Consider the following 12,477-nt stretch of genomic DNA (forward strand, 5'->3'; position numbering starts at 1 on the left):
GTGTATATATACATAGAGAGAGAGAGAAAAAAGATCGGAGTTGAAGGAATTTGTAAGAAGTTACTTTACAAACATTTTTATCTCGCTTTATGTCTATACTTGGCGATGATGAAAGTAGCTTGAGTCATTATTTCGCGACATTACCAAATGGTTAAAAATTTCCGAACTATTTTCAGAATTTGCCCAACAGGTAACAGTCTCGTGAGAAAAAGTAACGAACTGTTCAGCGTTGCTAAATAAAGCCAATCTATTCCGAACTCGATCTTCTCGGAATTACTTTGTGCAACGGATAGATCGTTTGGAAGGAGAAGCAATCTTTCCAATAGCACCGTCAGAGCCGAGGAACTCCTGGATGCGATATCAACAGGCGAAACTGTCTTTCCGAAATTATTAATTAACCCTGAAGAGTAGTTAGATCTGTAACCACGCGTGAAACGCGATCGTTTCATGAAACACAGAGAGAGTGTGTGAGAGAGAGAGAGAGAGAGAGGTATTTGAAATAGGCTAATCCCGCTCTATTTTCGCGGTGATAGTTGACGTTGGCAACTGTGCGTTGGCAGAGCTTGCGAGATTGTACGAGTGCCAGTAACAATTCGTTCCGGAGCTGCTCGCCGCCTTCGTTTCATGAATGAACGTAGAGAGGTTAGGCGTTCGTTTATCGTCTCTCCTCCTCCTCCAGCATCTCGTCGTGGTCTCACGTGGTCACCGTCTAACGCTCTTCTAACGCGTCTCCTTCTCTTTCTCCCTTTTTCCCCTCTCGCACCATTCTACTCTATCCTGTTCTTTCTCCTCGTTTGCACTCCCTCGCTTTCTCACCCATCGCTCCTCTTTGTTCTCTCCTCTCTGCTCTCTTCTCCTCTTTTATCCGTTTATCCTCGTTCTTCCTTCGAGCCACGTTTCCCCTTTGGTGTTTTATATTCCTGCGGTCTCTCCCTCCCTCTGTCTCCGTCTTCCGTTGGCAGGCACGAAAATGTTGGATAGCGTGAGCGCGTTTATGTAAGGCGTGATGTTTAATTGATGGTTCAGCTGGAGAACTATGTAAATGATGATCGCTGGTTGTAATGGACTTGGTCGGTAGGGGAACAATGGTGTGTTGTACACAGGCCTCGTATCGAATAAAAATAACCGGCTGATCGATGTTTTTAACCCTTTGACAACGATGGACCTATATATACCTACACGTGTTAATAGAAACTTAACGGACCTAATGAAAATAGTTGGTTATTAAGTATATACATATATGATTAATAGTTGAAGAGGAGAATTGATGTGTTGACCTAGTTACAGGTTGTAGAAGGAATGGGTTAACGGTGATGTTTCGTTTCGATTAAATGGTTAATCGAATTAGAGTCAAGTTTTAAAGTGTACGTGCCCTTATTGGCTGGTGAGTTAGGGGTGTTACGGAGATTTAAGATTGCTCGGTCCACCGATGATGCATGGTGAGTATTCTCGCTGGCCTCCATGTGTTCAGACTGCTTGGATCAGGTCGACTTGGCTGCCAGCTTACGCACTTTTGCTCGCTCTTTGAGCAACCGACTCGCCTGTGATACGATCCAACCCGCCGGGTAACAGGTACATTCCTCACTGGAACGCCTCTGACGCAACATTTAATGGGAAACTTTCTTCGATATTTCCCCTTTTTAGCGTAATTCTATTGCGTTCACTGTTTCTCGGATATTTTCGTAAACAGGAGGTTTGAAATTTGCTTGAAGAGGTGCTGCTCTAGTATTAACACATTAGCTACGTATACAGGGTGTTCTAAGAAAAATTCAAGGCTCGTTAGAAATTCTATTATTATAAATTTCATCCTAGTTTTCCATGATTTCGGAGGTGCTACTTTAGGATTAACCCTTTATCTATAGTGTGCTCCAAGAAAAATTCAGTGTCCCTTAGAAATGTGAAATTCCTCATCAAACTTTATGTTATTGTAAACTGACATAAATTTCACTTCTTGCTTCAGTAGAAACTGTTCCATAATTTTAAAGAGGCGCCACTTTGGTATTAATCCTCCAGCTGTAGGGTGTTCCAAGAAAAATGCGAAATCCGTTAAAATAAATTTGATAAAAAACTTTGAACTCGATCGTTAATCAGGTCGAACGAATAAATTAAAAAATTAGCGAAGCAAAACGAGACACGTTAGAGCGATAAAAGGAGTTAGCTGAAAGGGAGGCAAGAGTAGCCAGGCATCAGATGAGTAGATCCTTCGAAAGCGAAAGGGACGTGGAAAGTCGGTGAGTTAGTTAAGAGGAACGGGATGTAGGGACAGCACGCGGGAAGAAACGCGTGCACGGCAGCCGGTCCACACTCGGGGGAGGAGAAAGGAGAAATCTAAGTCGCCAGAAATAGCATCCCTTCTCGCATCATGTAGCCAGACCTTCTGCATGCGCCGTTCGTTCTAGTCGTATGCACCGTTGCCTCACCTACGTCACACGCTCCTCTTGCGCCCGGTGCACCGTTTCTCTCTCTCTCTCTATCCTCCTCTTCTATCTCCTCCTCCTCTACCTCCACCACCTCTCCTCCTCCTCCTCCTCCTTCTCCTTCGCTTCTTTTCATTAACGAGGGTTGACGGAGATTAACGTCGTTATATAATCTAGCGTGCATCTATGGCCTGTGCGTGCGTTTCAGAGAGCTCTGTTATAACTAATATTCCATAGGGACACTTTCGTACTGTAAAATTTGATTTGTCGAACGTTTGTGATGTTCAATAGTTCACAGAGATAGTTTTGCTTTGGAAAATTTGGGTTTTGGGAACTTTGAGACACTTCTGTAGTGTAAAATTTGGGTTTTGGGAATTTTGGGACACTTTTGCAATGCAAACTTTGCTTTTCGGGAACTTCGGGACACTGAATGTTGCATTGGGACACTTCTGCACTGCAAAGTTTGGTTTTCGGGAACTTTGGGACACTGAATATTGCATAGGGACACTTTTGCATTGGAAAATTTGGATTTTGGGAATTTTGAAGGACTGAAGATTGCATAGGGACACTTTTGCATTGCAAACTTTAGTTTTCGGGAACTTTGGGACACTTTTGCAATGTAAACTTTGGGTTTCGGGAACTTTGGGACACTGAATATTGCGTAGGGACACTTTTGCATTGCAAAGTTTGGTTTTCGGGAACTTTGGGACACTGAACATTGCGTAGGGACACTTTTGCATTGCAAACTTTGATTTTCGGGAACTTTGGGACACTGAATATTGCGTAGGGCCACTTTTGCATTGCAAACTTTGGTTTTCGGGAACTTTGGGACACTGAACATTGCGTAGGGACACTTTTGCATTGCAAACTTTGGTTTTCGGGAACTTTGGGACACTGAATATTGCGTCGGGACACTTTTGCATTGTAAACTTTGGTTTTCGGGAACTTTGGGACACTTTTGCATTGCAAAATTTGGATTTTGGGAACTTTGGGACACTTTTGCAATGCAAACTTTGGTTTTCGGGAACTTTGGGACACTGAATATTGCATAGGGACACTTTTGCATTGGAAAATTTGGATTTTGGGAATTTTGAAGGACTGAAGATTGCATAGGGACACTTTTGCATTGCAAACTTTAGTTTTCGGGAACTTTGGGACACTGAATATTGCGTAGGGACACTTTTGCATTGCAAACTTTGGTTTTCGGGAACTTTGGGACACTGAATATTGCGTAGGGCCACTTTTGCATTGCAAACTTTGGTTTCTGGGAATTTTCTGACACTGAATATTGCACAGGGACACTTTAAAACCTTGCATTTTAATTTTTGAGCTGTTTCTTTGATCTTGAATCCTTTTGATCCTTTTCACAAGAGACTCGGCAAAGGAAAGGCCTTTGTCAAAGTGAATGCTCCATAGAGAAACATAGTTCAAGGTTCAAATTCAACTTCTGTGATGAATTCTTATATTTAATTCAACTTGGTTTCACACAGGATGACTCAAAGTGGAACTAGGATCATTTCTTTCCAAGACTAACATTCTCACATGATCAGAACGTTCTTATAAAAGTCTCCATTTGCCAGGAATGCTATTTTAGGTTCCCGTGGGTCACGTTTTCTCCACAGAAAAACCCTCCATCTTTTCTTCCTTTTTAGCGAAAATGTTGAAGGATTAATCGTAGACTGGAACGATCTATCGCTCTTTATGCAACATTTAGTTGGTTGAATGAAGGGTAAGCAGCGGAAAGGAGGAAGTAATCGTTGAGAATTTCAATTATTTGATTGATGATAAGGGCCTGTCTAGAACAATTACAGATTGTAATCGTTCCTGTTTGCTCGCCATCGATTCAGGATTAAAACGATTTGGGCGTGGTGCATCCGCTTCCTTTCCTAGCTTCCCGCTGCATACTGATTGTGCCTCTTGATAGTGTGATCGTAACAACCACACGTTGCTTCTCCGAATCGTACATATTTCTTTCATTTCATCCTTCGTTGATACAAAATTCGTGACAAAAAATTATCGTATTCTTCGGTTGTGTCTGTCCGCTCTTTTTTTTTTTTCGATCGACGATATACACCTTTCGGTGTCACTTGACTCGTACTTCGCAACCCAGAATCATCCTGTTTCCGGTGCAAACCTTCGTTCGTCGCACCACTGTAATCTTTACGCCGAATTTCACAGATACGAATAACCTCGTCCCACCTCGGGGCCATCTGTCGATGAATATTTAATAAGAGGAAAGCAGGACAGCTGTTGTTAGCGCAGGAACTGGCCACTTGGCCGTTTCTCTGCCGGAAGTCCTCCGCGGAACTCGCCGAAAAACGATCCCTCGCTAACGCTCTGCATATTCGCGCCGAGATCCATCGAGATCCTCCCACGATTTTTCGCCTCGAACCCTTCCACGTTACTTTCGAATAATTGATATTCTCAAAGTTTACACCTTTTCTGAATTTTCAAATTTTCCATAGCACGAGTAGACTTGAAATCTTTTTAAATTTCACCGCCACATTTCTATTCTACCAAAATTAACCCTTTAGCGAAGGAATTATCTCTTTTAAATTTTTCGAAATTTAGAATTTTCACTTTTAATTCACTTTTGCTGAAATCTCTAACTTTCTCTCACAGAAGATATGCAGAAAACTCGTAATCCTTTAATTGGATATTTCAGTTTTAATTCACTTGTGCTGAAATCCCTAACTTTTCTTCACAAAAAGTGTGCACAAAATTCGTGATTCTGTTTCGATTTTTAATTTACTTTTCCTCCCAGAAAATGTACACAAAATTCGTGATTTCGTTTCAGTTGAACATTCCAGGATGCAATTCCTCGAATTTAATCAAAAATTCTCGTTGAAATTGTCGGTTGACAGGAGTCCTTGTAATTTGCAAAGGATCTGACAAAGTGACGGTGGTAAAAAGTGTATTATTCGTTCCAGTAGCGGTTCCATTTCTTTACGATCGATCTCGCTAGGCGGGAGATACGTGGCCTCACGAGCATCTAAATATACGAGGCTAACCTTTCGAGGCTTAACGAGGGGCAATAAAATCCATGCCCGGTATTTACGTTGTGAACAGGTCGATCTAACGGAAAACTTTTTAATCGCACGTGTGTCTTCTGTCATTCATTGCTGATAAATAGGAGCGACGTATAAATAGCATGTCGAACGATGAATGGCTGGACGTTACGTGCCTTCATCGACACGTTTCTCTCTCGTTTCTCGATTCATTGATGATATTCCATCACGTTTGTAGAATGATATCCCATCTAACTCTCCTTTAAATTACTTCTCCATTTTACTATGTTAACCCTAGAGCGGTCTTCGGGTCTTTTTTGACCCGCCGCCTTCTTATCTTTTTGGTCATTTTTGCTGTTATCAAGTTTACGTTCCTTAACACTTACAGACGGGTTGTTTTTCCTCTGTCCTTCTCGGTTTCCGGGCATTTTTTAAGAGAAGAGAGAAACGTAAATTTACGTGACCCGTCCGTTAAGTGTTAACATTATTTTAAACGTTTATCGTCTATCTGTCGCGTTGGAAACAAAAATTGTTACACATAAGGCCTTAGGTCCTTTTTCACCCAAAAGTCTTAAGTGTACAGTCAAAACGAAGAGCGCACTAGGGTTGACACTTTGACGTTTCTTCAATTCAATCGTTACATTATTTAAGAATTTTTTATTTTTTCATTTGTATGGATTTTGAATTAACACTGACCGTACCCGACACTTTGTGTGTAAAATGATTGTGTCCAATGACACGATATAATCATATTTTCCCGAAAGGAGCACAGGAGATTGTCGACAGAGTGTAGGAAACAACGTAGAAAATGGTCTTTAGCTAATAATAAACGAAAACATTACATATTTACACTTTTATCTTTAACAAAAACGGGGGAAAACAGATGCACGGTTTTAAATGAAATTTCAAAACCGGGCGCGATACGCTTGGCGTTAGATATTCGAGAGATTTAATTTTTGATCGAAGAATCGATTCACTTGACGGGCTAAATTCTCGTTCGGTTCATTTAGCAATTTTCTGTTTACATTATCGCGAATAGGCGAGTTAAAATTAGCGAGGAGGATGTTTCATCGATTTATTGCGCCCCTCGAACGAAAAATCGCGGTGTTCGATGCTTCCCCGTGAGGCTTATCTTATCGTGTAGCTTGTACGCGTGCAATCAGGCGACATTCGGTCTCAGGAAACTTCGATATTACGTTCATTCACGCTGTCTGGCTATTGAAACATGTTAGATTTCGTAGGTAGTGGTATCGCGCCGCTTTCGGACAATGAAAAATCTGTCGGATTCCACTGTTATCGTCGAGGGTGGTTCTAATGAAACTTGTAGACACTTTTCCTCGTTCCAACGAATCTCCTCTTTCTCCCCTCGTAATTATTCCTCACCTGTCTCGATTATTCGTCGTCTAATCGACAATCCCGCGAGTAGCATTGAAATATTCATCGTCGAACGTCTCGTTCGTTTATTTTGCATTTGATAAGGCGTCTCCTACTTGTCGATATCGTTCGTTAACCAATTATCATCGTCGTCGATTCTGTTTCGCGTTTTCGACGTTGGAATATGCTTCCACGTCGGTGGTAGTAATTCTTCGTGGATGAAACGCGGATAATAATGGAATTTTAGCGGAATTTTTAGAAGTTTGTCGAAACCTGGGGGGAAGAAAGTATATTTTCGAGGTCTGGTTGTGTTGGCTTCTGTTGGATGCTGCGTGGCACGAATAGATTTGCATGTCTGAAAGGAGCATTATCGGGAACGTGGTTTCGTCGTCTGTTTCGGCCACGTTGCTGTGAAAAGTGATTCGATTGTTGGAAGTTTTTACCATTTTGGGTAATGATACTTGGCTGAAATAAATTTTCGTTCTTTGGGGCACAGTGGGATAAAAAGTGTTGTCATGTTTTTCATCCCACTTTGAAATATTAACACTTTGCTGCCGGGAGACTAGTTTTCTACACGGGTGATCTCTCTCGAATCCCACAGAAAGACGGAGTTTTTACCGTGTTTTCATAAATTTATCCGTTGTCGAAATGGATTTCAGTGATATTGAAAGAGATGAAAACGAAGTATTTGCCGATAGATCGTCAGACTATTGTTGCAACGATAATGAGCTTTCGGACAGTTATTACTCGGAAGATAGCGACATTGTGCTTGTGAAAAATCGCAGTCGTTTTCGTATTTTATCTAGTAGCGACACTTTGTGAATTTGCTCGGGTTTGCCCGCTACAGATGTAAGGCGCGCTAAATAGCCCGGCAGCAAAGTGTTAAGATAAGAAAATTAAACTGACTTCATTTATTTTTCCAAGTTTCACGCCGACACTATTTACATTTCATCTGACAATTAAATAACTAAGCATTTCTTTCAAGTTTCAGTCATTTTATATCACAAGGAACCCACTTTATTGCATTTCTTTTTAAATCAAATTTCTCTGCAATTGGAAAATTCTCAAAATTCACTCAGCACCGCTGATTTCAGTCTAATTGCAACATTTTAACCTATAATACGCCCACTTTACAATCCTCGTGGCAGGGACTCAAGAGATTCTGCCTTCAATTAAATTTCCATCCAGAAATACACCACGGAACGATACCTGACCGTACAATCATCAAGGTAAAAAAGCGAGAGAGAGAGAGAGAGAGGGAAACTAAAGGGACGTAGGAGCAAAACGGGGGGTAAAAATAGCCAAGGATTGGCGTGCACGGGAAACGTGCTAATAGCTCCTTTTCGTTTCTTCCTTTCAAGGGCGTTTTCGACCTGATCTCTCTCTCTCTCAGCTTTCGCTGTTTGCTTCTGTCAGCCTGCCAGAGAGAAAGAAAGAAAGAGAGTAAGCTAGTTTCTCTCCTCTTGGAATGATCCTTCGTCTCTGTCCCCCTTCCACGCCATTCTGTTACTCATTCATTCAGAGAACGGCCGGCGGAGTCCGTTCAGAAGGAGCATAATGCCGAGTTCTTATACATACGAGAACCAGGTCGTCGCGCTGCTGCCTAAAGAAACGGACTTTGTGCATAGAGATGGAGGCTTAACGCTTCGTTCTCCTGTGTATCGCATTTCTCTCTCTCTCTCTCTCTCTTGTGTTTTTATCGTCCTCCATCGATGTCGCTAAGATTAGAGATCAGATTGTGTGGATGTTAATTGTAGGAAGGTATATTTCAGTGTGATACGTAACGTGACAGATTAGAAGGTTCAACCTTTTCATTTGGAAATTGTTCGATAGTTGGTGGAAAATGTGTAGTGGATGAGTAGTGAAGAATTTATGAGGATTCTTTGGTATTTGGAAAATTGTCTGCAGACGCGATGCAGCGGTCTATTTAAAACTGTTGCGGAGCAGAATTTGATTTATTCATGTATGGACTCGTTTGTATATGGAATAACAGAGTGAGAGTGGATATAGTATCGATAATTAGAAACGGAAAGAAATGGGAAAATTTAGATGGAGTGAGAAATTAAAAATTGAGAATTTGTGTTCAAATTTATTTCTTTTCTTTTCAAATTTCCAAATTTATTTATTTTCGTTTCAAATTTCTAAATTTATTTATTTTATTTCATTTCTTTTCAAATTTTCAAATTTACTTCCGAAAATTTTGTAAAAAGTATCACACGCTCTATCGTGTAACGAATAAAATAGTATTTATTTATTTTCGGAAATTTTGAGAAAAGAATTACGTGCTCGGTCGATAACGACTAAGTTACGGTAAACGTAGGAATTGATAGTCAAGGTAATTCCTCGAATTAGATACAGAATTGTGTAATAAATAACAGTTACAGGAGAGGGACTGATAGTGAAGATAAATTCCTCGTTGAATTCGAATGATTAATTAGAATGCAGCATCAGAAGAACAAGCATACATTTTCATATCTTTCGCTCGTAAGTTCGCCGATACCCGTACCAGCAAGAAAACAACATATTCTCCCACGCGACTTCAGTCACTCGCAATCGATGAGTGTGCATCGCGCCAGCGCCTAGATAAATTAATCGTCGTACGAATTGCGAGTGATGCAATTTGCAATTATTTCTCGGAAATCGGCGTCGTTCACCAAGCGAGCCAAAACGCCTCGAAATAACTCACACACTTTTTTATCCTTGTAATTACGGGAACGAGTTGATTCAACGTTGAAGAAGAGAACGAATTCGTCATCGTTTATGATAAATGTACATATCGTTTTTTTCAACCTACGGAATCTTTGTTTTCCACGAATTCACCGAAACTGGAAGAGGAGAGATAATTTTATCGTTCAATTCGGAACACATTTCTTTTTCTTTGTTAAATTTTTATTAATTTGTCGTTTATCTCAGATTAAATTGTCGGTAGATAGGTAGTTTCTTAGATTTCTTGGTAATTTTATTTGTTAAATTACTGTGCAATAGAAATAGATTGATTTTAGTTGAAATTTTCGCTTTTTACGGAAATATCAATTGAAAGTTTTTAAACTTTGTGACATTCAGTTTCTGAGAATTGAGAGTTTTCAAATTTTCAGCTTCTGAGAGTTGAAACTTTTCAAATTTTCAGCTTCTGAGAGTTGAAAGTTTTCAATTTTTCAGCTTTTGAGAATTGAAACTTCTCAAATTTTCAGCTTTTGAGAATTGAGAGTTTTCAAATTTTCAGCTTCTGAGAGTTGAAACCTCCCAAATTTTCAGCTTCTGAGAGTTGAAACTTTTCAGCTTTTGAAAATTGAAACTTTTCAGCTTTTGAAAATTGAAACTTCTCAAATTTTCAGCTTTTGAGAATTGAGAGTTTTCAAATTTTCAGCTTCTGAGAGTTGAAACCCCCCAAATTTCCAGCTTCTGAAAATTGAAAATTTTCAAATTTTCAGCTTCCAAAAATTCTCCACATGACTGCGATAGCGAGATAAATATTCAGACTCGTTTTTGACACGAGTGGCCCACGCGAATGTAACTATGTTTCCATTGACAAGTTTCATTCTCGAATCTCCATAAACGTACCATTACACTGTATGTCTGGTATTTTAAAAGGTTGAAAGAAGTACACAGCTCGTAAAATACATGGTCGATAGTTGATGACAAGAGTCGATGAAGGAGGAGTTTTAGTTTAAAAGCAAGAAGGGAGGTAGAAAGAGAGTTCAGTCACGTAGGTCGAACGTAGTGGAACGAATCGGCACGGCTCTCGTATCGTTCGAATGCCGATGATGAAAGAGGAAGAGATAGGTAAACAGATAGATGGACTGGCGGAGAAAGACGGCAAGCAACGCGTGACAAGAATTACGAGCCGACCGCCTATCTGCATACACGTGTTGCATTCGTATACCGGCAATATACGTAGGGGAAAATAATTATCGTGGAAAGACAGAGGAGCCGTTGTTCCAGTCACGATTTAATCGGCCCCCCATTAACGCGGAATCGCCTTTCTTTTTTCGCGCTCCTCTCGTTCGTTGGAAAATCCTTCAGTCAGACCTAGAGTCTCTTCTCAAGTCTAAAATTTCCACTGGAAGGGTTGACTAAGGGCTACTGGTATCTCAAAGAATATTTTTTTAATTAGTTAACACTTTTGTGAATTTCTTCTTTATCTATCGGTCACCGCGTCGGTAATGGATTTTGAGATAAATACGGAATGCATGATCGCCATTTAGATAAGAAGATAGCAAAGAATTTTCGTTCCTTGGAAAATCCTCCTTAGGTCAGGCATAGAGTCTCCTTTCAAGTCTAAACCTTATTTATTATTGAAGTCGAAAGAAGATTTTTCTGTTACTTAACACTTCCGCGAATTTCTTCTTTATCTATCGATCACTAGTAATAAACTAGAAATGAATGGTCGCCATTTAGATAAAGAGATAGTAAAGAATTCGTACAAAGATTCTTAGCAAGGGTTAACATAACACTTCCAACTGTACAGTACAAAATTCCAATCGATTTCCCGCGCGAAATTTAAAATCTTCAAGAATCTATGCAAATTTGACTTTGTCCATTCTTCCACCGCCTCTCACACTACGGCGCCAGTAGTATTCTCCTAGCTACTACATTGATAAAAGCAAAACAGAAGTTTTCATACTCGATTGAAGTGGTTCTGTAATCAACAATACCGATAAACGCAATAATTCCGTGTTCGTGCCGCTCTTATCTCTCCGCAACTGTAAGCGCTAATTGCTTTAGAAGTATACATTTTCTCTCTATTGGATATTCATGCACTTAGAGTGGCAGAGTGTCGGAGTATCTACGACTGACGAGTGTCTGCTGATGGAGGAAGGGTGACTGATGGGCTGTACGCAGAGTGACGAGGGGAGTAGCAAGGAAGGGAGTGCGAGCGTAGAAAAAGAATCAGGGGGGGAGAGACGTGGTGTAGTAACGCGACGAGAAGGGACGTTGGACGACGCACCGAGTGCGTCTATAGGAAGGGAGAGACAGAGTAGGGAGGGCGAGGAGCGTAGGTACGTCGAGGTTAGAATGTTGCATCGCGTCGCTGCGCTGTCGTTGCATTGCGTACCGTTGCGTCACTCTCTTGTGCAGCGTTTCATTCAACTTGGAGTCCCTCGTACGAAGGTCAAGCGGTCGTGGCTATCGCCTCGCGCCGACTTTGCCGCATCTTCCCTCACCCCCGCTCTACCCTCCTTGGTACACTCCTGAATTTGTCCATTTGTCAATTGTACTGTATGGAAGAGTTGACATTTTTTGGTAGTTTCTATGTTTCTTTTAAATTGCAATTTTGTATGTTTTTGGAATGGGTAGTAGCTTTGCGTTTACCCCCACCACCGTCTTTAGTGGATAACTATATTGTATTGGTTTATCTTACAGTTATTATTTATATTACAGTATATAGATGAATTTTGTAACCTTGCTTTATTTTGGAGTTTCTTATCAGTGGATGTTTTTTGAACGAGTAGTAACTAGTTCCCCCTCCACTCTCATTGGTACATATCTAATTTTGTCAATTCATCAGCGATCGTGTTTCGGAGTTTCTTATCAAGCGGATGTTTTTTGAACGAGTAGTAATTATTTCCCCCTCCACTATATCATTGGTACACGTTTAATTTTGTTAATTTATCAGTGATCGTGTTTGCGAGTTTCTTATCAAGTGTGTTTGGTTTACGAATGTTTTTTAAACGAAT

General features: G+C 40.5%; 1 protein-coding gene across 1 annotated transcript in view; it reads left to right on the top strand.

The window, feature by feature from the left end:
• LOC108573541 (ETS-like protein pointed) overlaps window positions 1-12,477 on the top strand; it is a 177,638-nt gene that overhangs the window by 6,608 nt on the left and 158,553 nt on the right.

Source organism: Habropoda laboriosa, unplaced genomic scaffold, assembly GCF_001263275.1.
Source record: "Habropoda laboriosa isolate 0110345459 unplaced genomic scaffold, ASM126327v1 scaffold20, whole genome shotgun sequence".
Classification (NCBI taxonomy): Eukaryota; Metazoa; Arthropoda; class Insecta; order Hymenoptera; family Apidae; genus Habropoda; species Habropoda laboriosa.